This window comes from Vulpes vulpes, unplaced genomic scaffold (genome assembly GCF_048418805.1).
Source record: "Vulpes vulpes isolate BD-2025 unplaced genomic scaffold, VulVul3 u000000698, whole genome shotgun sequence".
Lineage (NCBI taxonomy): Eukaryota > Metazoa > Chordata > Mammalia > Carnivora > Canidae > Vulpes > Vulpes vulpes.
Genome location: NW_027325792.1, coordinates 731,805 through 758,829, shown reverse-complemented (window position 1 = coordinate 758,829; position 27,025 = coordinate 731,805). Strand labels below are relative to the sequence as shown.

Genomic DNA, 27,025 nt, shown 5'->3' with positions numbered 1-27,025 from the left:
TAATAAGAATACTCTTAACTATCTGATGGATGAAAACTAGTATTCTAACTCAACATATTTATAGTACAGAGTTTTACTTATTTCTTTACTGATCGCTATGCCAAATCCTGAACTCTGTTCCAGTTGTTTTACTGTGTAATGACTCTTAACCTTTCTACTAATTGGACTGGCTCATATGCTTTTTAGCCTGTCTTCCCTCAGATCCTCATAGCACACTTTTGGAAGCCTGACACTAACAGAGGTCATGTAAAATATGTTAGGTAACTGGTGGTGATATAATCCTGCATAGCCAAACTGAACAATACGTAGAAAAAATGGAATTTAACTTCAATTACCATTTATGAAAATCTGGTTCATTGATGTTTACTTATAAAATACCTCCTCCAAATCCTTTAGTCTGAATATGGACAATCACCTTTTTACACCTTTAAATAGATTCTTCCTATCTGGATAGCTCACACCTAATTCTGATTAAAAAAATTATCCATCTGTGAATTCTACAGGTGTAACTTTTAATACTTACCCTTTATTATTTAATACTTACCCTATATTATTTCCAGCAGTCTCCTCCCTGCTCCCAACGTGTCAGAAACAAGTAATTTAGTTGCTATGACTTTTCCATTTGTCTAAAGGCAAACCTATCAACCCCTATAAACATGTGTGTTTTATCTTGCTCCCTGTTTGGTATACCATGGATATGTGGGAGAATCAAGATTAGACTTTTGTTGATCTGACTTCTTGATAATAAGGTGTTAGGAAAGCAATAAATGTATTGGAAAAAGAACTTTAAATCATATTTAAGCTTACTAAAGCCTTTCAATAGAACATATTTAATTCTGGTAGTAATAAACTGGATGGGATTTCATTGTAAAGCAGAGCAGAATTCAGCATATACTGTGTCAGCTTTACATGACAGATTATTAATAAACTGCCACTGTTACCACTCGATGCCAGTCTTTGGTGTTGGCATTTTTTTAAACTTGAAACTCAAATGTATTTTTTTAATCTTATTAAAAGATTAGATGTATTTTTTAATCTTATTTTTAAAAGATGTATTTTTTAATCTTATTTTATGAACCAGTTTCTTCTTTTCAATACATTTTTTTCTCTTCTCTGTAGAATTATTGTGTGATTCAATTAATGGTTCCAATTTCATTATACTTATATGTTCTAAAAAACCCTAAGGCATTGTATAACTTCACATAGATCAACTTTAGTTATTTGTTTGTTTGTTTGTTTGTTTTCATTTGATGAAGGTGAAGACAAGGCAGAGTAAGAATTAAGAAAGAGGATGTACTTTCAACTTGGTACCTAACAAAAATGAGCCATTTGGTAGAATTCATTTTCTCAACTAACTTTCCCCAGTATGTTTGCCTTTTTCTCTCTTTTCTTCTCCTATCCCTGTTCTAGATACACTTTTTTAAAAGATTTTATTCATTTATTCATGAGAGACACAAGAGAGAGAGAGAGAGGCAGAGACACAGGCAGAGGGAGAAGCAGGCTCCATGCAGGGAGCCCAACTTGGGACTCTATCCCGGGTCTCCAGGATCACGCCCTGGGCTGAAGGCGGCACTAAACCACTGAACCACCCAGGGACCCCCGATACACATTTTATATTGTCCATTAATTCAACAAAACACTTAAATATTTGTATGAAATAGTCATTTTGCTAGTGTTGGAAAAATAATAAGTAGTGGGCAAAGCCTACAGGAAATAGACAGTTCAAGAGAGCTTATAGGGTCTAAGGTTATCCTTTAGATACAAAAGGGCCATTTTGTATCTAAAATTTTTTATGCTTTACAACTCCTTGTCACTCCATCAAAACTTTAGCTATCTATCAGAGAGAAGTTAAGAGTTACTTTAAAATAAGTTGCAATCAGTGGGTTAAAGGACATAGCATCTGATGATGGGGTAAAAAGTGTGTATAATGTCATAGAGAGGGCAAAATGAATAGCAAAACATGCAGGTGATGCGCTGAGTTTTATCTAAGTAGTATATATTATCCTCATTGTCTTAATTGGACGGGTAATGTCAAACCTTTGGACAAAGCTGAAAAAGATTCATACCTAGTAAGGTATGCACTGGTATTTACTGGAAATAAAAGAAATAGAGACTAGAAGAACAATAAAAAATGATCAATCAATGAAACTAAGAGCTGGTTTTTCAAAAAGATAAAACAGGCGTGTCTGGCTGGCTCCATCAGTAAAGCATATGACTATTAATCTTGGGGTCATGAGTTTGAGTCCCACATTGGACATACATATTACATACATAAATAAACATATATATATCAGGGCACCTGGGTAGTATAGTCAGTTAAGCCTTTGACTCTTGGTTTCAGCTCAGGTCATGATCTCAAGGTCATGAGTGCAGAGCCTGCTTGAGATTCTCTCTCCTCCCACCTGTGTGCTCTCTCTCTCTCTCTTTCTCTCTCAAAACAAATCTTTAAAATGTACGTGTATTTTTGAAAGATAAAACTCTCAAACCTTTAGCTACACTAAACAAGACAAAAAGATTTCAATAAATAAAATTAGAAACTAAAGGAGCCATTACAACTGACACTACAGGAATGCATATGATCAGAAAATAACTGCCATATACAATTATATGCCACCAAATTTGATAACCTAGAAGAAATGAATACATTTCTAGAAGCATAAAACCTACCAAGAATGAATCAAAAAGAATAAATAATATGAATAGGCACCAATGTGTTACACATTAATACTCCATAATGAACAGTGGGCACTGGCTCAAATGTCCCATACTGGTTTTTGCCTTTGAGTCATTCTACATGGTGTTCCTTCTGCCTTATAGGGTTTACCACTTCCCAGCAGTGGGTCCTGGGCAAGTTTCTCAGGCTCATTGACCTCAACTATCTCCCATAGAGAATGGGAAACACATTGGTTGTGATGCTTACCTCATAAGGACATCACAAGGATCAGATGATGTGTGAAAGCATTTTACAAACTGCCAAGTCCTCTGCCCATATGAGCTAATAGAATATAAAACAATGGATGCCAAGGAGTTAAGACAGGGAGGGAACTTAGAAGATAGAAATAACTGCTGTGTGGAAATGGTAGACGTGATTTTTGCTCAACATTCTGGCAAGAGAAACTTTATAAAAGTACAAATTAATTAATAGAGCAAATTGGGGTAAGGGATAGGGAAGAAGGTAATTGAGAAGGGGAGGCCTGGATGTGTTTGGATCCTCTGAAGTCTAGAGAGAGGAAAGTGTTTGTTATCCAGCAGACAATTCCTGCAAGCAACCTGGAGCAATTTTTGCCTGACCCAGACAGATTCAAATCTGGCCTGTGCCGTTTTGACATTAAGATTCAGTTTCCTCACCTGTAAAGTGGACATAATAATGGTACCAACCTCAGAGCATTGTGGAGATACTTTAATTCATTTTTTTTTTGTCACTCAAAAAGATTTCTTAATAATACGGCATTGGACTATAACCAAAATATGAAATAAATATACACAAGTTTATATTGATATAAACAAATGAACAAATAGGGGAGAAAAGGCTAATTTTGCTTTAATAGAATTCCAGATAGGGGCACCTGGCTCAGTGGTTGAATAACTGCCTTTGGCTCAGGTCATGATGCTGGGGTCCTGGGATTGAGTTCTGCATCAGGCTCCCCACGGGGAACTGGCTTCTCCCTCTGCATATGTTTCTGTATCTCTCATGAATGAATAAATAAAATCTTAAAAAATAAAAAATAAAAGAATTCCTAACAATAGACTCCTCACTTCAGGAGGTGAAGGAAAATCCTCCCCACCCCCTACCCCAAAGGTGGGGTAGATTTAGAGCACACTTCTAAACAACAGAGTGTAGAGAGAGGGAAACAGTGACTTGGGGCAGCAGACTGGCACACACAACTTTAACTGAGTGACAAAAGTCAGTGATGAAAGTCAGCAGTAATGCTGTGTGAATCTCATGCACCCCCAACTGAGATGGGATGGAAAGGCACAGAAGCACTTCACCACTGTGGTAGTCTTTCCAAAATTCCATATTCCCAGCCTACTCATGACAGAAATATCAGACACACCCAAATTGAGGCTCCTGCAACAAAGTAGCTGACCATGGGATCCCTGGGTGGCGCAGCGGTTTGGCGCCTGCCTTTGGCCCAGGGCGCGATCCTGGAGACCCGGGATCGAATCCCACGTCGGGCTCCCGGTGCATGGAGCCTGCTTCTCCCTCTGCCTGTCTCTGCCTCTCTCTCTCTCTCTGGGTGTGACTATCATAGATAAATAAAAAAATAATTAAAAAAAAAAACACAAAATAGCTGACCAACACATCCCTTCAAAACTGTCTATCGAGGTCACGGAAAACAAGAATGAGAAGCTGTCCCGCACAAGGCTGGTTCAACACTTGTAAAACAATCGATGTGATTCATCATATCAGCAAGAGAAAAACCAAGAACCATATGATCCTCTCATTAGATGCAGAGAAAGCATTTGACAAAATACAGCATCCATTCCTGATCAAAACTCTTCAGAGTGTAGGGATAGGGGAACATTCCTCGACATCTTAAGCACCATCTACGAAAAGCCCACAGCAAATATCATTCTCAATGGGGAAGCACTGGGAGCCTTTTCCCTAAGATCAGGAACAAGACAGGGATGTCCACTCTCACCACTGCTATTCAACATAGTACTGGAAGTCCTCGCCTCAGCAATCAGACAACAAAAAGACATTAAAGGCATTCAAATTGGCAAAGAAGAAGTCAAACTCTCCCTCTTCGCCGATGACATACTCTACATAGAAAACCCAAAAGCCTCCACCCCAAGATTGCGAGAACTCATACAGCAATTTGGTAGCGTGGCAGGATACAAAATCAATGCCCAGAAATCAATGGCATTTCTATACACTAACAATGAGACTGAAGAAAGAGAAATTAAGGAGTCAATCCCATTTACAACTGCACCCAAAAGCATAAGATACCTAGGAATAAACCTAACCAAAGAGGTAAAGGATCTATACCCTAAAAACGATAGAACACTTCTGAAAGAAATTGAGGAAGACACAAAGAGATGGAAAAATATTCCATGCTCATGCATTGGAAGAATTAATATTGTGAAAATGTCCATGCTACCCAGGGCAATTTACACATTTCATGCAATCCCTATCAAAATACCATGGACTTTCTTCAGAGAGTTGGAACAAACCATCTTAAGATTTGTGTGGAATCAGAAAAGACCCCAAATAGCCAGGGGAATATTAAGAAAGAAAACCATAGCTGGGGGCATCACAATGCAAGATTTCAGGTTGTACTACAAAGCTGTGGTCATCAAGACAGTGTGGTACTGGCACAAAAACAGACCCATAGATCAATGGAACCGAATAGAGAATCCAGAAGTGGACCCTCAACTTTATGGTCAACTAATATTCGACAAAGCAGGAAGACTCTCCCTGGAAAAAAGACAGTCTCTTCAATAAATGGTGCTGGGAAAATTGGACATCCAAATACAGAAGAATCAAACTAGACCATTCTCTGATACCATACACAAAGATGAACTCAAAATGGATGAAAGACCTAAATGTGAGACAAGATTCCATCAAAATCCTAGAGGAGAACACAGGCAACACCATTTTTGAACTTGGCCACAGCAACTTATTGCAAGATACATCCATGAAAGCAAGAGAAACAAAAGCAAAAATGAATTATTGGGACTTCATCAAGATAAGAAGCTTCTGCACAGCAAAAGAAACAGTCCACAAAAGTAAAAGACAACCTACAGAATGGGAAAAGTTATTTGCAAATGACCTCTCAGATAAAGGGCTAGTATCTGAGGTCTATAAAGAGCTTATTAAACTCAACAGCAAAGAAACAATCCAATCATGAAATGGGCAAAAGACATGAACAGAAATCATACAGAGGAAGACATAGATATGACCAACAAGCGCCGCATCACTGGCCATCAGGGAAATATAAAACCAAACCACAATGAGATACCACCTCACACCAGTGAGAATTGGGGAAAAGTCACAAGACAGGAAACAACAAATGTTGGAGAGAATGTGGACAAAGGGGAACCCTCTTACTCCGTCAGTGGGGATGTGAACTGGTGCAGCCACTCTGGAGAACTGTGTGGAGTTTCCTCAAAGAGTTAAAAATAGACCTGCCCTACGACCCAGCAATTGCACTGTTGGGGATTTACCTCAAAGATACAGATGCAGTGAAACGCTGGGACACCTACACCCCAGTGTTTATGGGAGCAACGTCCACAATAGCCAAACTGGGGAAGGAGCTTCGGCGTCCATCAAAAGATGAATGGATAAAGAAACCGTGGTCTGTGTATACTATGGAATATTACTCAGCCTTGAGAAACGACAAAGACCCACCATTTGCTTCGACGTGGATGGACCAGGAGGGTATTATGCTGAGTGAAATAAGTCAATCAGAAAAGGACAAACATTATGTGGTCTCATTCATTTGGGGAATATAAAAAGTAGTGAAAGGGAATAAAGGGAAAAAGAAAAAAAATGAGTGGGAAATATCAGAAAGGGGACAGAACATGAGAGTCTGCTAACTCTGGGAAACGAACAAAGGGTGGTAGAAAGGGAGGTGGGCAGGGGTGGGGGTGACTGGGTGACGGGCAGTGAGGGGGGCACTTGATGGGATGAGCACTGGGTGTTCTATATGTTGGCAAATTTAACACCAATAAAAAATAAAAAAAATAAATAAATCATCCTTTTGTTCCAAGGATGGAACACACACACACACACACACACACACACACACACACACACACAAAAGGACAAACATTATATGGTCTCATTAAGTTGGGGAATATGAAAATAGTTAAAGGGCATGAAGGGGAAAGGAGAGAAAATGAGTGGGGAAATATCAGAGAGGGCAAGAGAACATGAGAGACTGCTAACTCTGGGAAACGAAGAAGGGGTGGTGGAAAGGGAGGTGGGTGTGGGGGTTGGGGTGACTGGGTGATGGGACCTGAGGGGGGGCACTTGATGGGATGAACACTGGGTGTTATGCTATATGTTGGCAAATTGAACTCCAATAAAAAGAAATTAAAAAAATAAACAAACGAAACAAAAGAAAAAAAACCAAACAGCAGGTTTCCCTTTTTAATGGCTGAATAATATTCATATATTTTTTCTTTATTCATCTATTTGTTTATGTATAGTATGTTGTTTCCATGTCTTAGCTATTGTAAATAATGCTTCAATAAACATGGAAATACAGAAATCTCTTTCAGAGAGGGATTTTATTTTATTTTGGTTATGTAACCATAGGGTGGTTGCTGGATCATATGGAGTTCTATTTTTAATTTTTTGAGGAACCTCCATCCTCCATATTGCCTTCCATAGTACCCATATTGAATTACATTCCCAACCAACTTGCACAAGGATTCCCTTAACTTCAAATCCTTGCCACCAGCACTTGTTATCACTTATCTTCCTGATAGCCATTCTGACAAGTATGAGGTAACATTCACTGTGATTTTGATTTGCACTTTTGTGATGATCAGTAATGTTAAGGACATTTTCATGTACATATTGGCCATTTGCATATCTTCTTCAGGGAAAACAGTCTATTCAAATCTTTTACCCATTTTAAATCAGATTGTTTTTTGCTGTTGAATTTTCTTATATATTTTAGATGTTAAGTGCTGTTTGCAAATACCGTTTTCCTTGCCATGGGTTGCTTTTCATTTTGTTGTGCAAGAGTATTTTAAGTTGATATTATCTCACTTTTTTTTGGTTTTATTGCTTATAATTTTGGTGTCATATATAATGCGTCATTGCAAAGACCAATATCAGGGATATTTTTTCCCTGTTTTTTTCTAAAACTCTTACGGTTTTAGGTCTTCATGTAATTGTTAATCACCTGAAACTAACTGGAATTTAAATAAAACCTTTAAGAAAAGATACCCAAAAAACGAAGCTTGTTTTAAGATATATGTTTCAAGAAATTCGTTTAAGGAAAGTGCAAGTGAGGGACGCCTGGGTGGCTCGGCGGTTGAGTGTCTGCCTTCAGCTCAGGGCGTGACCCAGGGTCCCGGAATCGAGTCCCTCATCGGGCTCCCTGCGGGGAGCCTGCTTCTCCCTCTGTCTGTGTCTGTGCCCCTCTCTCTCGCTCTCGAATAAGTAAATGAAATCTTTTTTTAAAAAGGAAAGTGCAAGTGAGAAACACCATTAAATAAATAAATAAATAAATAAATAAATAAATAAATGTTTAATTATGTCAGCACGTTGATGTTATCCATAGTTCTCCACATTTAAATTTTAGCAATATTGTAGCTAATATAAAAGACTAGGTGGGCATATTGCAACTCTACCCCTTAATGGGTGTGTGACCATATAGAAGCTGCTTAATTACTCATGTGTTTCTTTTTCTGTATGAACAAAACATGAAAATAGACATCTACATTCTATACCTTAGTAGGAATGAAATAGCATAGGTAATATTTACATGAAATAACATAGGTGAGAGCCCCTTCCCCTCCCTATACTGATAGTACTTGGCACAAGCAGGTAGTAAGTAATTGATATATTGTTCCCCTTTGTCTTCTTATGCTCTGTGTCAGAAAAAAACATTCATTGAAGAAAAGTTGTGTTGAGAGAAAGGATCTTTTCAGCAGTATGAGTTTTAGGTAAGACTTTTGTTATACTGTTGGAACTGCAATTAGTGGATGAGAAGGGCTCATACGTACTTAGCTAGTACCGGGCCATCTCTACACCATACTACTGTCTTCTCCACACAATTCCATAACTGCCTCAAAAAAGGAAAGGATATGCCAAACTTTTCTCTTGCTATGAAAAAGTTTTTTTTTTTTAAGATTTATTTATTTATTCATGATACACATGGGGGCGGGGGCGTGCAGAGACACAGGCAGAGGGAGAAGCAGGCTCCATGCCGGGAGCCCAATGCGGGACCCGATCCCGGAATTCCAGGATCACGCCCTGGGCAAAAGGCAGGCACCAAACTGCTGAGCCACCCAGGGATCCCCTGAAAAAGTTTTAATTGAAAACCAGGATTCTGGGCTGAATACAGCTTCAGCAGATTCCCCATTAAATTAGAAGGGGTTTTTCATTTAAGTCCTAGTGTTGATATGTCACTATGCTCTGTCACTTTGAAAAGCGATAGTGCTTTGTTATCAGCACTGAGCCCTGACAGGCTTTTGATGTAGACTTAGACTAAAATAGATTGCCAGAATGATGAAGGCGCTGCTTACCTTCTAACACCTCCAGGCTGTGGATGTGGGCAAAGGTGCTGACCTATTGCTCTGTCCAGCCCAGTGGGTTTGATCATCTCCAGCTGAATATTTTCACATTTTAGATTGTAAGTTGAAATTGTAGAAGGGTTGATAGGTTTTCAACAGAAGCATGAATGTTACTGATAGCATATGATTTATGCCATCTAGAGACTTAATTTCTTAGGCAAATTGTTAATAATTAATTCTTGCCCTTTAACTTATACATTCTATTTAGAAAGTCTTTAAAGAAAGAAAACCGTACTTGGTGAGTTATAGAGGAAGTTGGCCTGCCAAAAAACATAGTCATTCCTTGAATTAAACACCATGTGCCAACCTTCTGCCAAGCACTGAGTTAGGTGTTGCAAACAGAAAGACAATTAAGAGTACCCGTCCTCAAGCAGAGAGATATATACAGAGGTAGATACTTATAAAATAATGCAGCAAGTGAAATATTATGCATAGAATATTACTGAAGCACAAAAAGCAATTATCTTGATATCTCTTAGGAAACAGGTAACAGAAATAGTGCATGTGTAACCAGTATCCTTGTTCCTAATGACCAGATCAGCACATTCAATGTATAGCTGAATGTTTAGATTGATATGACATTACCTTTCTTGGCTAGGAACAAGATTTCTCTTAGGAGAGGCTGAACATGCATATTCAAATAGAGTTTGCTATCAGAAAAGTGGAAAGGTTTTTGAGGGCTCAGAATTAGTATTTCTTCTTACATTTGCCACCCCACCCCCAGACACGCACACAGTTTAACTCTCTGTACACCATAGTGTCCCATGCCTTTCTGCTGTTGGCCATATAGAAAATAAATACTTTTTGAAAAAGCTTTGCTCTATAACATTTCCAGGCTCCTTCATGTGGGCTCACTTTTCTACTCAGCATGTTTCTCTACATTAAACTCTGGTAGATATGATAAGCAAGTAGCTAAAGAGCATTTAAAAGAGTTTACACTGTGAATGGAAAAATACAGATTTTACTGCCTTTGTTGCCTTTTAAAACTAAACCTCTTCTTGAATGTATTTGTATAGGATTTTCATAGCCCTCCCCTCTGGAGCAATGTTTTAGCAATGCTGCTCTGAGTTTTAATCACTGGATATTTGTTTTTTTCTTCCACACTAATTTCAAATCACAAACTAACATTCAAATTGAAAACAGTAATAGGTTTACAGTCTTTCAATTTACTTTTAACTTCATGCTATCTAAAAAAAAAAAAAAACTTCATGCTATCTTTTCAGAGCATCTGATCAAGTTTAACACCATTGGATAGTTTAAAACTCAGTTTGCAGTAATCCACAGCCCTCAGAAATATTTGACTTCTACCTAAAAGTAAATAAAGGTAAAAAGTCTCTACATCTTCAATAAAAGTTTTCAAAAATGAATCAGCCACATGTTTTGAGTCCCATCTCTGTGAGCAAATTTCCAGAATAAATCATTTCTGGGCTTGGCTGAATTCCAGAGCACTGCAGGTCTCAGTCCAGAGGGCTGCATATATATGCAGATTGGCCATTCAAAGTTAAGGAAATACCTGCTTTCTATATTTATAGATGCTGCCACTTATATTTTGCATTTTATATGATCATTTCCTTGTCTACCTTAAACTATTAAGTTCATGAGTATGGGAATCTCTTCATTGTATTTCCAGCCATAGCTCACTCAGTACCTAGACCAACAGTAGGCACTCAAGGAATACCTGCTAAATCGCCAAATCCCGTGTTTAGGACTGTGAGTGAATAATGGGAACAGAGTTGTACTCAGATGTTAAAGATGACTTCGTATATATTGATCCCTAGATATATGAAGTCAAAAATAACAACAATAAGGAGGGCTTAGATAACTAAAAGTGTTCCTAGAGTAGTATAGCAAATAGGTTCCAGGGAGCTTCATGGACGCTTTCCCCTACCTCACTTATTAACTGGCATTAAGGTAGGAATGTATAGCACAATGCTTCCTTTAAGCAACAAACTTTCAGAAGTATTGCTCCAAGACACAACTCACATAGCAAATAAAGTATAATGTCTTAGAATGGTCTTTAGGACCTGAATTTCTAATTGAGATCTTGTTTTAACATTTTCCTAACTCACACACACACACACACACACACAAACAGGGCATATGCAATATATACTTCTGTGTGTGTAGGTATATATATAAGAAATAGCAATGCTATCTATATACAATTGATACATATACTAATATATATGAGTAACTATATATTTATACATTATATAAGTAACATGTTTGTAATATTTAAATATTACATATGTGATATCTATGTAATACAAACTTATTTATTATAGAAGTCATAACTAAGTTATTAAGCTGTTATCCCTTTTGACAATAAATATCATCTCTCTTGGTCTTACTTACTCTCTATTTCCCAGTTGGGCTTTTAGGCATTTGATGGTGAGAGAATGAGTTAATTTTACCTCTCTAAACAAAGCCAACTGGGAAATGGCTTGGATGCCACCATGGAGGTAATAGAAGATGCCCAATTTTGGTAAATAAAAAACATGTGACTAGATGTCTCCTCATTATTTCAATATTGTATAAATAATACTCTTAAAAATATCAAACAGATCATAAGAATATCTTATAATATTTCAACTCCAATTTTATAGAGAAACACAAATTGTAGCTGTCAGAATGATCCTCTTTCCTAAGCAAAACAACTAACGTAGCAACAAGGTGTATGAGGAGATCAGCAATTTATAAAAGGACTACCTTTTGCTTCTAGTTTTAAATTCTTCACTGGGTCAAACTGTGACTTCATGGCTACTTATTTAATGTGTGTTTGTGTGCATAGGTCTGTGTTTTCTTTCCAGTTATGTTGCCAGTTTATTCAGCAATTTTACCATTTTGACAAAGCTTATGGATTTAAGACGTTTTATAGCAGAATTATTTATTATGAACAAAGTTTCATCTTAATAAAGATGTACTTGTATGGACAAGTACATTTTAATTTTTTCAAGATACATTAATGAAAAAATATTCTGGATCTGTTTTCATTCTTTCTTTTATTCTACACTCCTTCCCCACAAAAAAGTATGCACATATACATAATTATTTTTTACATAATTATTAAGACAAAATTAATATGATTCAGTCAGAGTTCAGGTATGACATTTGTTAATTCATATGGCTAGTGCTCGAAAGGAAATATTATTTATATAAAGGTAGTCTTATAGGGCTAAGCAACAAAAGAAAACCGAATTGAATATGGCAAATAACATGGAATTAAGTACTGTTTCAAGCGTAATTTTTTTTTAAATGTGGTCATTCTGCACTGTTATTCATTCTGTTCAAAGAAAAAGCAACCTTGAGTAATGTATTTTTAAAATCAGCAACTTAATTAGAGGAAAATTTTTAAACAGGCAAAACAAAACAAAACACCCAGAGTATGAAAATCAAAACAGGAAATTACGTTACAATAAGAGGTAATCAAATCATTCCTTTAAGAAGCGTAGAGGCGGCGGCCAAATGGCAGCGCCTGAGGAGCCGGATATAACCCAGGAGCAGACAGAGAAACTGCTGCAGTTTCAGGATCTAACTGGCATAGCAACTATGGATCAATGCTGCCATCCCTTGGAACAGCATTACTGGGACATAGAGGCTGCTGTACAGGACCGATTGAATGAACAAGAGGGTGTGCCAGATGTTTTCAACCCACCTCCATCCTGACCCCTGCAAGTTAATACAGTTGAGCACAGGCTCTACAGTTAGGCTATTGCAAGACCACAGCCAAGGGGGCTGCCTGGATGGGGTTATTACTTAATAATGCTTCCATTCCGATTTACCTACACAATACTTGATATATTTAGGTTTGCCCCTCGCAGCTGGGTCACTGACCCCGTTGGGGACATTGTTTCATTTATGCTCTCTTTTGAAGAGAAATATGGGAGGGCACACCCTGCCTTCCACCAGGGAACGTACAGCCAGGCACTTAACGATGCCAAGCGGGAGCTTTGGTTGCTTTTGGTTTGTCTTCATGGAGATGATCCCCAGGACTCCGATGAGTTCTGTTGCAACACACTCTGGGCCCTGAAGTTATTTCCCTAATAAACACTAGGATGCTTCGCTGGGCATGCTCCGCAAATAAACCTGAGGGATATAGGGTCTTGCAGGGTTTAGGAGGGAACACCTATCCATTCCTGGCCTTGATTATGCTGAAGGATCAGAGAACGACTGCAGTGGGACCCGATGACCTTATTAACCAGCTGACATGTATCATGGATGCAAACCAGACTTACCTCGTGTCAGAACGCCTTGAAAGGGAAGAACGAAATCAGACCCAGGTCCTGCGACAACAGAAAGACGAGGCCTATCTGGCCTCTCTCAGGGCTGACCAGGAGAAGGAAAGGAAGACACGGGAGGAGCCAGAGCTGAAGGGGCGCAAGGAGGAGGAGGAGGTGCAACAGCAAAAGTTGGCAGAGGAGAGAGGTGCGCGGAATCTACAAGAGGAAAAGGAGGGGAAGCTGCAGTATCTGCCCCCAGAGCCTTCCCCTGATGACCCTGAAAGTGTCAAGATCATTTTCAAATTAGCCAATGATTCTCGAGTAGAGAGATGATTCCACTTTTCACAGTCTCTAACAGTAATCCATGACTACTTCTTCTCCTTGAAAGAAAGCCCTGAAAAGTTTCAGATTGAAGCCAACTTTCCCCGGCGGGTGCTGCCTTGCATCCCTTCAGAGGAGTGGCCCAACACCCCCACACTTCAGGAGGCCAGACTTAGCCACACAGAAGTTCTCTGTTCAGGACCTGAAAGATGAATGACATTTTTCTTCCCTCTCCCCTCCTAATCCCTAAAAGAAATGGAGAAACAAACAAACAAACAAAAACCGAGAGAGAAATTCATATTATTATTATAATACAATATTTTTTTTAAGATTGCTGTATCCTAAGGGAGGATCAGAAACCATGCAGCCCAAAAGAGTCACCACCTGTGTGTGTGTGTGCGAAGGTCAGCAGTGAACGTTCCCACTGGCAAGCCCACCCTTCCCTACTGCCTCTGCACCACACACCTTCCAAAGAAAGGTCGAAGGACTTCGACCCAGTCATTGTCCCAACTGGGGAAGGGGACATTCCCACTAGTTCTCATTCATCCTTGCTTTTATGAAAAATAAAAGTGGAAAAAAACATCTATCAACCAGCTACTACTGCAGCATCTCCTGACGACTTGCTTCTCCCACCACCAGAGAAGAGGCACAGAAGAGAGATGTTCCTTGAACTTCCCACATTTTATGAATAACTTCTAAATGTTTTTTGTTGCTTTGTAATGACCAAAGGAATGAGACTGACAATGTTGTGCCCCTAAGTAATAAGCAGGTCAGCACAAGGTGGGTGCAGCCCAAAATAGTCAGTCCTGCTCTGCTTGTCCAGGGGTAGGGGGTTTTGTTAAATTTCCTGAGTCCCACAACATAGCTGGGTTTTTTTTTTAACTTTATTTGATAAAGAGCCAATTCTTAAGCCCATGAATTCATGCTCTGGGCTCCTTAGCCCACAAGAGTGTAATAAAGGTGACCTGGGCTGGTTTGTGCTTATTTTTGCCATTGTCCCTCTCACATTCCTAGAGAGGTTGTTCTTTTTGGTCCAACTCTTGCTGTCCTTTCTTACCATCTATGCGCCTCGCTTGGAGTATTGGGAGAAATCTGGAGTTCATTGCCCCACAAAGTCTCTGTACAGATATCCCCATATATGCAGTGTGAACTCTGTGTATACTCATTAACTGCAGTTGTCCCTTGGACTCTGTACTAGATGGTTACTATGCAATCTGAACCAAAGGATAGCAGCTCTTCATTCCTCTTCTGATGTGTACGTGCTCTTCCTGCCCAGCCCCGAGTGTTCCTGAATTGCCAATCTTGGTGCCTTATCAAAGGACTAGCAGGGTCAATGGTAGAACCAGCAGAACCCCATGATGGTGCCCTGCCTGTATCAGTGGGAGAAGTGGGTGGTGGTGGTGGTGGTGGTGGTTCAAGGATAGAACTAGAAACCTTGAAGGGAGCCAAGACAGAACTCCAGGTGTGTGTAAACTGCTGGAAGGTACAGTTAGTTTCTGATATAGCCACCTGCTGGAGGCAGGTTTTAATCCTCTCCCTCTATTGCTGTTTTGAGGTAATAGGGGTTTTTTAACCTCTGGATGGATGTCCCTTCTTTGGTTGAGTTTATGGTAATGGGTACATGGGTCATGCCATGTATTATTAACAGATGTCAGCATGAGATGGCAAATATTCCAAAGTGTTCTATAGCTAGACTGGTGCAGACTTGTAACACAGCAACCTACTGAAGTAACTGGAGCCTAGCATGCTTTGAGGCCAGGCTTCATATCAAGATAAAACATAACGTGGTAGATTTGCAGTCTCCAAAGGCTTTCTCTCTTGCTTCCCTAAAATCTAAGGGCAACTCTTTCTCTTTTAGGTAGCAGTGATGTACGTGGCTTCTCCTCTGCATCCCACAGTGGTTGGGGTAAACATGGGTAAGGGACAGAATAAGGAACCTCACAAGGCACCACCTAGGGAGCCCGGGAATTACCCAGTGGTCTTGGCACAGATGTCTAAAACACCATCTCTAGGAAAATTTAATTTAATTCTGCTCCTCGCTGCCGATTATTCCATTTTGTTTACTGCTGCCTCAAGGCCAGATGAGTGGGAAGTCACTGTCTATTGGCATGAAAGGTAACTGGAATGGATACCAGGATAAAGCATGTTCTCTATTCAGCCTTATGTGAAGTCTGCTTCATGCTTACAACCATGCAAAGAGGAATTTTCCCACATAACTTTGAGTCTCCCTCCCTGTCAAACTCATAGCTATTTCCCCGGCAGTACACAGAAGGGCAGGATATTAAGGGCCTTCTCTAGGTTGGGTATTGTTTTGGGTGTTTTGCCCACACATCTTTGGGAAGTTGTAAAACTTTTTCCTTAATTCAGTCTGCATCTTATTCTACAACGTGCACGTTATGTCTCTTGGCCTTTCAATACTTGTTCAGGGAAGGAGGTCAGATGCCAGACTGTTAAGAAAAAGTGTATGTCGGTACGGTTCTTGGGATGGCCTACCCATTTACTTTAGGTTTCAGGAAGTTTTATCTGAAGCACATGTTCCTTCCTAGTCCATGTGGAAACAAGCCTGCTTTGCTCAGACCCCATTCCTGTCTCCTTACCGTAGGGCTGCTGCATAGGTGTCATCTCCCTTCCTCCTCCAGGAAGGATGCACATTTTGTCACTTAAAGCCAGTACAATCTGTTACTCCCAAGGACCTCGGAACTCCATGGGACCTGCAAGGGAGAAAATACTGAGAAGCCGATGATCTGCAAGGATTCGCTCATTTCCAGATCACCTCCGGGTTATTTCAGCTGTTTATCAAACAGCAAGCCATCAGCCTAAAAAAAAAAAAAAAAACAACACTTGTTTCAAGTTCTCTTCTGCATCCCAAAACTGACGTTGTAGATTCAACTGAATGACATGGGAAATGACCAAGCAAAGACACCCAGTTGGAGTCCGTTGAATTTCTGCAGTTAGTGGGGCATTTCTGGTCTTTTCTTCCACTTCTGCAGAATTTCCTGCAGCAAATACTTCTTTTGTCCTTGCTTGCCTCCACTGTGATGTTTGGATAAAAAATGATCAGAGAATATCTCTTAAAAAATAATAAGGAACCTAGAATCTTCAGCTGAGCAGTCATTATGAAAATTGCTAATGGTGCCAAGGCCAAGGAAAGAGTTTCAGAAAATGACTGTGGGAGGAAAGAGTGATAACCCCCAGAATGCAAAATCAGGGGAGTATTACCTGGTGCTTGAACAAGGAGCTCCACTTTGCAACTGTTTCCTTTTTTTTTTTTTTTTTTTTAGGACTTGTGAGGAATGCAGCAAACAGGAAATCCCTCCACAAAAGATGCAGTGTCCCAACTTGGTACTGCGCCTGAATAGTTTACGTGATAATTTACTGAAGAAATCTAGTGTACTTTAAATTTTTTTCATAAAAGTTCCCATTGTGTTGTAGGTTAACATTAAATGTTTTATACAAAAAAATCATTTTTAATCATTAATGATTAAATCATTCTGGTAAAAGATTAATATCAATGTAGTATGAATAAGCCCATTATAAATAGCATGTTGTCTGAAAATGGAAAGAAGAGTTTAGATACATGAACCTGAAAGTCATCACTAGAAACCATTAAGATACCTAGAATTTTCATCTGAATTCACTCATTCTTAATTGATCATTTATCTATCACCAGTAGGTTGGACTTTTGTGGGGTTTGGGATAAAAAAAGAAAAAAGAAAAAAAACCAAACTCTCCTTAAGTAACTTTCATTCAATCAAGAGAAAGAAAAAATATAAACAGGTAATAGCAACATTCTCTATCTGTATACAAAATGCTTATAGATGCTACTTATTTATTATATGCCCATGTCAGAATTTGTTCTTTTTTAATTTTTTTTAATTTTTATTTATTTATGATAGTCACACAGAGAGAGAGAGAGAGGCAGAGACATAGGCAGAGGGAGAAGCAGGCTCCATGTACCGGGAGCCCGACGTGGGATTCGATCCTGGGTCTCCAGGATTGCGCCCTGGGTGTAAGGAAGGCGCTAAACCACTGCGCCACCCAGGGTTCCCCCATGTCAGAATTTGTATACATAAACCAAGTCAGGGATGCTGGCCACCTCTTTGAAGTTTTTCACCATTTTACCCAACTCTTCATTCTTGTTTGATAGTTATTAAACACCTGAGGGGAAGAATCTAGTAAAACCAAAATATTTAAATAGTCACACAATGGTCATTTTGACAGAGATGTTGCTGGTCATAAACCAGTCATGTGGGGATCCCTGGATGGCTCAGCGGTTTAGTGCCTGCCCTTGGCCTAGGGCGTGGTCCTGGAGTCCCGGGATCGAGTCCTGCGTCGGGCTCCTGGCATGGAGCCTGCTTCTCCCTCTGCCTGTGTCTCCGCCTCTCTCTCTCTTGTCTCTGTCTCTGTCTCTAATGAATAAATAAAATCTTAAAAAATAAATAAATAAACCAGTCATGTGAATTACACCAAGTTATTTTGCAGCTGATTATACAGCTGTAAGTACTTCTTTTAGTGATTGCATCAAGAGTACTAATATATACATCTGGATTGGAAGACTGAGATGCAGTATTGAGGTGGAAGGCTTATTTGAAATCCATCTGCTATGGATTTTAACTTCACCAGGGTGGTAAAATGATCTGAACCACATAATCTACTCTAGTATCTTCTCCTAGTTTCATAGGGAACAGCAGGAGAGATACAAAGTTGCGAGAAATCCAAAGTTGGAAACCTTTTCATGTAGTGTTCCTGAATCTCAAGGAAATCCAGCTTATTAGTTTCAAAAGAATCTTTCAGCCACTACTGCATCTGTGCTTCCATCTGGGTGGGGACCTAACTGAAATGTGATTCCATGTTGGAAACCAGTATACAGAAAAGTCAGTTCCCAGCTTCAGAGGAGATTGGCAGAATACAGTTTGGATCCAGGTTCAGTAAGTACAATTTGCTAGTTTATTTTAGTTTCCAAAGCCATCCAACTTTCATTTGCCCTGGCTCTTGATTTTTTAGAAACTTGGCAATAGAATGATCTTATTAAATAGATCCTCCCCTCATATAAGCATCTTCAGATTGAAAGGCCACATAAATTTTGTTTTTCAATTCTAAACGCATACAAGATTTTTATCTGTCCCATTATGGATCAGACTTACCTTTCGTTTCTCCCTAGCTCTCCTGTATTTTTTTCTGTATTCATTTAGATTTAATTTTTTTAAGGCAAGAACCATGTATAAGGTGACTTATTCATGTTCAAAATCTTAGTACTTAATACAAAATCTGGCATATAGTCATTAATCAATAGCATTATAGTTAATAATACATATTATGAGGAAAACATTTTCTATTAACATAGATTACTTTTCAGGCCTATCATATATGACATATATATGTATATACACATGTATACACATATCTGTGATACATATCTCTCTAGTTACAGTAATAATTGGTATGTGAAGTTGTACCTGCACATATATATATAATCTCTATCAGATTCCCTAGCCATAATATCAACACAGCAAAGAATACATCTTAATAGAAAGATTTATGATTAGTAAATTAAACAGAGAATGGCAATATGACCCAGCAATTTCACTCCTAGGTATCTGCTCAAAAGAATGAAAACTATTACTCAAACAAAAAATTGTATGTAGATGTTCATAGCAAAATTCACAATAGCCAAAAGGTAGAAAGGATGCAAATATCCACCAACTGAGGAACAGATAAACAGAATGTGACATAATACATACAAAGAATATTATTCAGCCATAGAAATAATGAAGTCCTAGCACATGCTACAACACGGATCAAGCTTGAAAACTTTATAATGAGGGAAAGAAACCAGACATAAAAGTTACATATTATATGATTCCATTTATATCAAAAATCCACCCTGACACATACATAGAGACAGGAAGAAGATCTGTGGTTGCCAGGGGCTGGGCTGGGCACGAAGTGATGGGAAGATAATAGTTGGTTTCTTTCGGGGTTGATAGAAATGTTTGGAGCTAGATAGAAGTGATGGTTTTCACACATTGTGAATGTAAAGTAAATGCTAAATTTCACATTTGAAAGTGGTTAAAATGGTAAATTGTATGTGTATTTTACCATAACAAAAATATTTGTGCCAGAATTGCTGTTTAATCAAACTACATTTTAAAAATTAAAAATCTTGAATTCATTATTTTTTTCTAGAATTATATAGCAGTTATAGCTCACCTGACTTACTTGACTAAAATCATCTTTTTTTTTTAATTTTTATTTATTTATGATAGTCACAGAGAGAGAGAGGCAGAGACACAGGCAGAGGGAGAAGCAGGCTCCATGCACCGGGAGCCCGAAGTGGGATTCGATCCTGGGTCTCCAGGATCACTCCCTGGGCCAAAGGCAGGCGCCAAACCCCTGCGCCACCCAGGGTTCCCTTCTTTTTTTTTTTAAGGAAACTTCAGTCTATTGAAATCTCTGTTCTCTATCGATGAAAATATATCAAAATCATTAATTATTTTAGTTCAAATGATTGATTGTTATCCATAGTTCACCTACTCTTTTCTTTTCCATTATAATAACTAATTCAATGCTGTTCCTTTGAGAAAAAGGCAGGTTTTTTTAAATTAAATACTGAAAATCTAAATATTTTTGTGGATACAATTAATTTTTTCAAAGAAAATTATTTTAAAAGTTTTACCTGCCATTGCTTTGTAGTTCATAATCATTAGAATTCATAACATAATCATTACTTTACTGTCTTATGTCACTGGATAGAGATCATCAATATGTAAATTATATATATAATAGATGGAGTTATAAACACTAAAAGTATCAAGTCAATGGAATAATATTACGAAGGAGAGATGATGTTGAAATTATGGTGGTGTAGATGAGCTTCACTGAAAAATATAAACTTTCACATGCATCTAGAAAAATTGATAGGATTTGATAGTTTACCATAGCAGGAGAGAATGATGAACATTCCAGGTGTCCAGGCAAGACAGAAGATGCTTCAGGATTTCAATATCTCCATTGTAAATGATTGAAAATGCCTTGCCACTATTTCCCAGCGTGTAACTGCATCCACCCATACGTGTCCTGTACACTCTGGGATGAGAGATCTTTCTAAAAGACAAATCTATTTGGCCTAATAATTACAATAGCATGCATTTATGCAGTGGTTACTTTGTCCCAGACACTGTTGTGTCTTCACAGTTAAACACTTAATCATCATAACAATTGTGCAAGATTTTTCCTTACCCTGTCAAAATACTTATAAATATTACAAGAAAATCAGATTCTGAATCCCACCATGAGCTGCCTGTATCTTCTGACTCAATGTTCAAACCAAATGACTCAAATACAAGAGAAACAGTAACTTATCCAATTATCTAATAGGTACTTACTGAATGCCACGTCCTCTCACCCCTCCATATGTCTTTGTCTGTGTGATGTCTGTGGACTCAAATGTTCCCTACTACCTTCTTATTTCCTCTGCCTTTTGTATGAATGTACATTCCCTCTCACCTTTGAGCAGTATTCTCTGATGTAAAAATAGTTACACTTTGTTTTTATGCCCAGGTTTTGGCTATTATTTATAAAGCTGTGTTAAAGATTCAAATATAGTTCTTTGTGTAAACATATATTTTCATTTTTGTTGGGTAAGTGCCTATAAGAGGAATTGCTGGATCATTAGGAAAGTCAAGTTTAACTTTCTGAGAAACTGCCAAACCACTCTCCAAAGTGCAGTGGCACATTTCATTTCTTACAATCATTTTGTCCCTCATCTTCAACAAAACTTAGTATTATTGGTTTTATTAATTTCAGCCATTCTGCTGAGCATGTAGTGCTATCATATGTGATCTGGTTTGTGTTTTCCTAATGACTAATGATGTTGAGCGTCCTTTCCTGTGTATTTTCCGTTCGTTTATCTTCTATGGTGAAATGTATGATAAAATCAAAACCCCATTTTAATTAAGTTACTTGGTTTCATACTAAGGAGTAGTAAGATTATTTAGATATTCAACTTACATGTCCTTTATCACATATATGTGTTACAAATATTTCACTTGAATTTACAACCCTGAGGTCAGGAGTCCCTCGCTCCACTGACTGAGCCAGCCAGGCTCCGTAGCCTGCTTTACTTTTTTATACTACTTTGGACTCTTATTTTTCCTGAATCTGTGTGTATATACTTTTTAGCAACTTGGGAAAATTCTGGCTATTTGTTATTCAAATATTTTGTTCTTACTCTGTGTCCTTCATTTTCTAGCAATCCAATTACATGAATGTATGCTCTGTTAATATACCAAGTCCTTTGTTTTTAAGCTTGGTAAGAAAAGTCTTGGGAAATTTTTATACTTAATTTAGCTTCAAAACTAAGGCAGTATCCTGAGGACTCTACTTAATGCCCTGTGTATCACTAGATCTTTCCACACTGGCAAGTGGACACATGAGTTATCCTCAGCCCTGTGAGAGCTCCAGGAACTTTTCTACTCCTTTCCTGTAGCTCTTTCCAAGGCTTCTGGTATTTTCTTCTCATGAAATGTACAGAGCAATACTCAGTGACAGAATTGGGAGATTCTTTGAGGTTTTACAGAGTTGTGTGTCTCTGCAACTACCCACTCCGCTCTCTTATTCTGACCTGTCAAATCTAGTTTTCTTGACTGCTCCCAAAATTTGGTCTCTATCTCTGCAACTTGGCAAGATGGCTTGATTCCATTACAGCTAACCCTCCTTTGTTGTTTGGTACAATTGAAGGGCTCATCTTTTTTGTGGTTCACTTATGCCAGGGGTCATAGTCCTATGTTGCTTGTTGTCCAGTATTTGAAAAATGTTACTTATGTTTTGTCTGCTAATTGTTTAACACAGAAGAGGTTTTTTTGTTTTGTTTTGTTTTGTTTTGTTTTTGTTATTTCCTCCTAACCAAGGTTGAAGTTCTAGTCCAATTCCACATGTTGAGTTTAAGGAATTGATGAAACATATAGCAAGGTGTCAAAACAGGCAAACATGGCCTTAGAAAGGAGCTTATTTTTATATTAAATTTCCCAATTATTTTTTAAGTATAAAATTGAAAGTAGAGAAATAAGTGATTCATTGGGAATTACTATATATTATATTCAAAAAGCAGAAGACTAAAGATGTAATTCTTGGGGAGTCATATGTAAGAGAAGAAAGATTTATAAAAGTAAAGTTATATGTTAAATAAAAGCAGACACAATTTTAAGAAATTTGGAGTTATTCTGAAAATTGATTGGTACTTAAAGGAAGAACCATGTTCTGATGTTTTCCCCTAAAATTTCAGCAAGTTCTAAAAAAAAATAAACATAAAAATAAAATAAAATTTCAGCAAGTTCTTGATTGAAAAATTTTAAAGGGATATTATTTTCCAATGAAATGACAGTTGGTATCAGACATTTGTGCCTGCTGACAAGACAGTGACATGGTATCACAACAAGTGCCTACGATTCAAATGGTGTCTAGACAGGAGGGATCATTTTAAACTTCTTATTTTTCACTGTCATCAAATTCTGTACCATACATTTTCTTTTATGCACAGTGATTAGACATAGATTTTACATAAAAGGAACATAGAGGGGACAATACTGTTGTATACTGTAAATAATTAGAGGAGTCAGTTTATTTAAGTAGATTGTTCAAGTTAAGTAGATGTTCAAGAGTATAGTCTATAGCTCTCTCATGAAGATAAAATCAAAACACTGAACTGTGACTTAATTCTTTGATATATACATGTACACATGCGTGCATATGTAAATGATTGAGATATGATACCAAATTAAATCATCTGTCAATCTAAAATAATTCTAGTAGACTAATTTATTGACTATTCTATTTCACTTCGCTTGATAAATATTGTTAGAGTTGTAAAACTAGAACCTTTAGTTTTATAATTACATTAAAATATATCCTTGACTCTATCTTTGATTGGTAGTTCCCTGGGAGATGAAGGAATTTTGTGATAAAAATATAAGTGAACATCTGAATTTAAAGAAACTTGTGGATTTCTAGAGAATTATAAATTATCCTTAAATTACCAAACTTTAAGTGATCAGAAATCATATAGAGCTAATCATGTCAGCTATTCTGAAAAAGTTGAATAATTTCCTAGTTAAGCCCATTTGGAAATGCACAGAGAAAAAATTTTAAATGCTTTAAATAATTTATTATATCTTTTCGGAAAGAAATTTCTGGGGTAAGTACAGTACATTTCAAAGACATAAGAATCATAAACATGAGTGGGAAATATCAGAAAGGGAGACAGAACATGAGAGACTCCTAACTCTGGGAAACGAACAAGGGGTGGTAGAATGGGAGGTGGGCAAGGGGTGGGGGTGACTGGGTGACGGGCACTGAGCGGGACACTTGATGGGATGAGCACTGGGTGTTATGCTATATGTGGGCAAATTGAACACCAATAAAAAATAAATAAACAAATAAAAAACAAAGACATAAGAATCAAATGATCACGTCTTTACTAATTTATTTTGGCATTAAAACCATGTTCATTGTGCGGAATCAGAAAAGACCCCGAATAGCCAGGGGAATTTTAAAAAAGAAAACCATAGCTGGGGGCATCACAATGCCAGATTTCAGGTTGTACTACAAAGCTGTGGTCATCAAGACAGTGTGGTACTGGCACAAAAATAGACACATAGATCAATGGAACAGAATAGAGAACCCAGAAGTGGACCCTGAAATGTATGGTCATCTAATATTCGATAAAGGAGGAAAGACTATCCATTGGAAGAAAGACAGTCTCTTCAATAAATGGTGTTCAATTTACCAACATACAGAAAAAAATTGGGAAAATTGGGAAAAAAGTTGGGAAAATTGGACATCTACATGCAGAAGAATGAAACTGGACCACTCTCTTTCACCATACACAAAGATAAACTCAAAATGGATGAGAGATCTAAATGTGAGACAAGAGTCCATCAAAATCCTAGAGGAGAACACAGGCAACACCCTTTTTGAACTCGGCCACAGTAACTTCTTGCAAGGTACATCAACAAAGGCAAAAGAAACAAAAGCAAAAATGAACTATTGGGACTTCATCAAGATAAGAAGCTTTTGCACAGCAAAGGATACAGTCAAAAAAACTAAAAGACAACCTACAGAATGGGAGAGGATATTTGCAAACGACATATCAGATAAAGGGCTAGTTTCCAAAATCTATAAAGAACTTATTAAACTCAACACCAAAGAAACAAACAATCCAATCATGAAATGGGCAAAAGACATGAAGAGAAATCTCACAGAGCAAGACATGGACATGGCCAACATGCACATGAGAAAATGCTCTGCATCACTTGCCATCAGGGAAATACAAATCAAAACCACAATGAGATACCACCTCACACCAGTGAGAATGGGGAAAATTAACAAGGCAGGAAACAACAAATGTTGGAGAGGATGCGGAGAAAAGGGAACCCTCTTACACTGTTGGTGGGAATGTGAACTGGTGCAGCCACTCTGGAAAACTGTGTGGAGGTTCCTCAAAGAGTTAAAAATAGACCTGCCCTACGACCCAGCAATTGCACTGTTGGGGATTTACCCCAAAGATTCAGATGCAACGAAACGTCGGGACACCTGCACCCCGATGTTTCTATCAGCAATGGCCACAATAGCCAAACTGTGGAAGGAGCCTCGGTGTCCATCGAAAGATGAATGGATAAAGAAGATGTGGTTTATGTATACAATGGAATATTACTCAGCGATTAGAAACGACAAATACCCACCATTTGCTTCAACGTGGATGGAACTGGAGGGTATTATGCTGAGTGAAATAAGTCAATCGGAGAAGGACAAGCAGTGTATGTTCTCATTCATTTGGGGAATATAAATAATAGTGAAAGGGAATATAAAGGAAGGGAGAAGAAATGTTGGGAAATATCAGGAAGGGAGACAGAACATAAAGACTCCTAACTCGGGGAAACGAACTAGGGGTGGTGGAAGGGGGGAGGAGGGCGGGTGTTGGAGGGGAATGGGTGACGGGCACTGAGGTGGACACTTGACGGGATGAGCACTGGGTGTTTTTCTGTATGTTGGTAAATTGAACACCAATAAAAATTAATTTAAAAAAAAACATGTTCAATTATGGATCAACTTTCTATACATATTCCTAAGAACTATCCATCATTCCACAAGTTTAGATTAACTTTTAGTAAAATATATACAAAGAAACTGTAGTCTGTATTTTAAAGTTTTTTCCCCAAACCTATAGTAATTTTATTTATGAAGCAAAAATAAAACATTTATCTTTAAATTAAATAGCGTCATAATACCAACATTTTGGGAAGCACTTTATTCTTAATCTACGTAGGACTGGAATAAACATAAACTGTGACCTACTGTATCTTAACCCCTGAGAAACTCATATCCGCATGTACCCAAATGTATGTATAATTTTCAGAAAAGCATTGTTCAAAATAGTTTGACAGTAGGGAGTAATATCCAAACATTTTTCAACAACAGAATGCATAGAGTGTGGTATTATCATTACAATATTATAATTAAGACCTATAACAATAATTTAACCACAACCACACTCAAGAACATAACTGCATCTTATGATAAATTGTGATAAAGATGTAAGACATAGAAATACATATAATGTGATTTTTGGGGGGTAGTTAAGAACAGGTAAATCTAAACTTCATTCTTTGGGATGTACACCTGATAGTAAAACAAACAGAATAAGGAAATTATTACTAAGTTATGATAGGGTTCTTGCAGAATGATGGAAAGTGATTGCTTGAGGGTTTCTTGAGTAAGGCAATGTTCTTTTTCTTGGCCTAGATGTTGTTTATAGGATCACATACATTTTAATTGTTTGCTAAACAAATGTTTGTCAAAGCTGTGTTTGATGCACTTGTGTCTAATAACAAAAAAATTTTAAATATAAAATTTCAGAAATGACCGACCTAACAATATTTGGTATATAACAGGTTTTCAAGCTCTTTACAAGTTTCTGTACAAATGACTTTTTCTCTATGTCAGTTTTATCATTTGCTATGTAAATACTAAGTATCCTCTTCATATTTCTAAGCAGATTAATCTATGATTTAATCTTTTTATTTGAACAAACTTTGTTTAACCGGTGCAGCCCTGTCAATTTCCCCATATGTTGCTTTCATATTTCACTATGAACAATTTATCCCTCTCAAGTTAATATGGAAAAACATGGATTTTATTGATGATACATCTTGTGTTTAATTGTGAAGCACCAC

General features: G+C 37.8%; 2 protein-coding genes and 1 pseudogene across 2 annotated transcripts in view; 2 read left to right on the top strand and 1 right to left on the bottom strand.

The window, feature by feature from the left end:
• LOC140597372 (uncharacterized) overlaps positions 1-27,025 on the bottom strand; it is a 340,786-nt gene that overhangs the window by 89,487 nt on the left and 224,274 nt on the right. The gene's annotated exons all lie outside the window — the stretch shown is intronic.
• The window catches only part of LOC140597389 (piwi-like protein 1), a gene marked incomplete at its 5' end in the record, with an annotated part of 124,338 nt that overhangs the window by 73,976 nt on the left and 23,337 nt on the right, over positions 1-27,025 (top strand). The window lies entirely within an intron of this gene.
• LOC140597365 (FAS-associated factor 2 pseudogene) lies at positions 8,345-14,770 on the top strand (annotated as a pseudogene).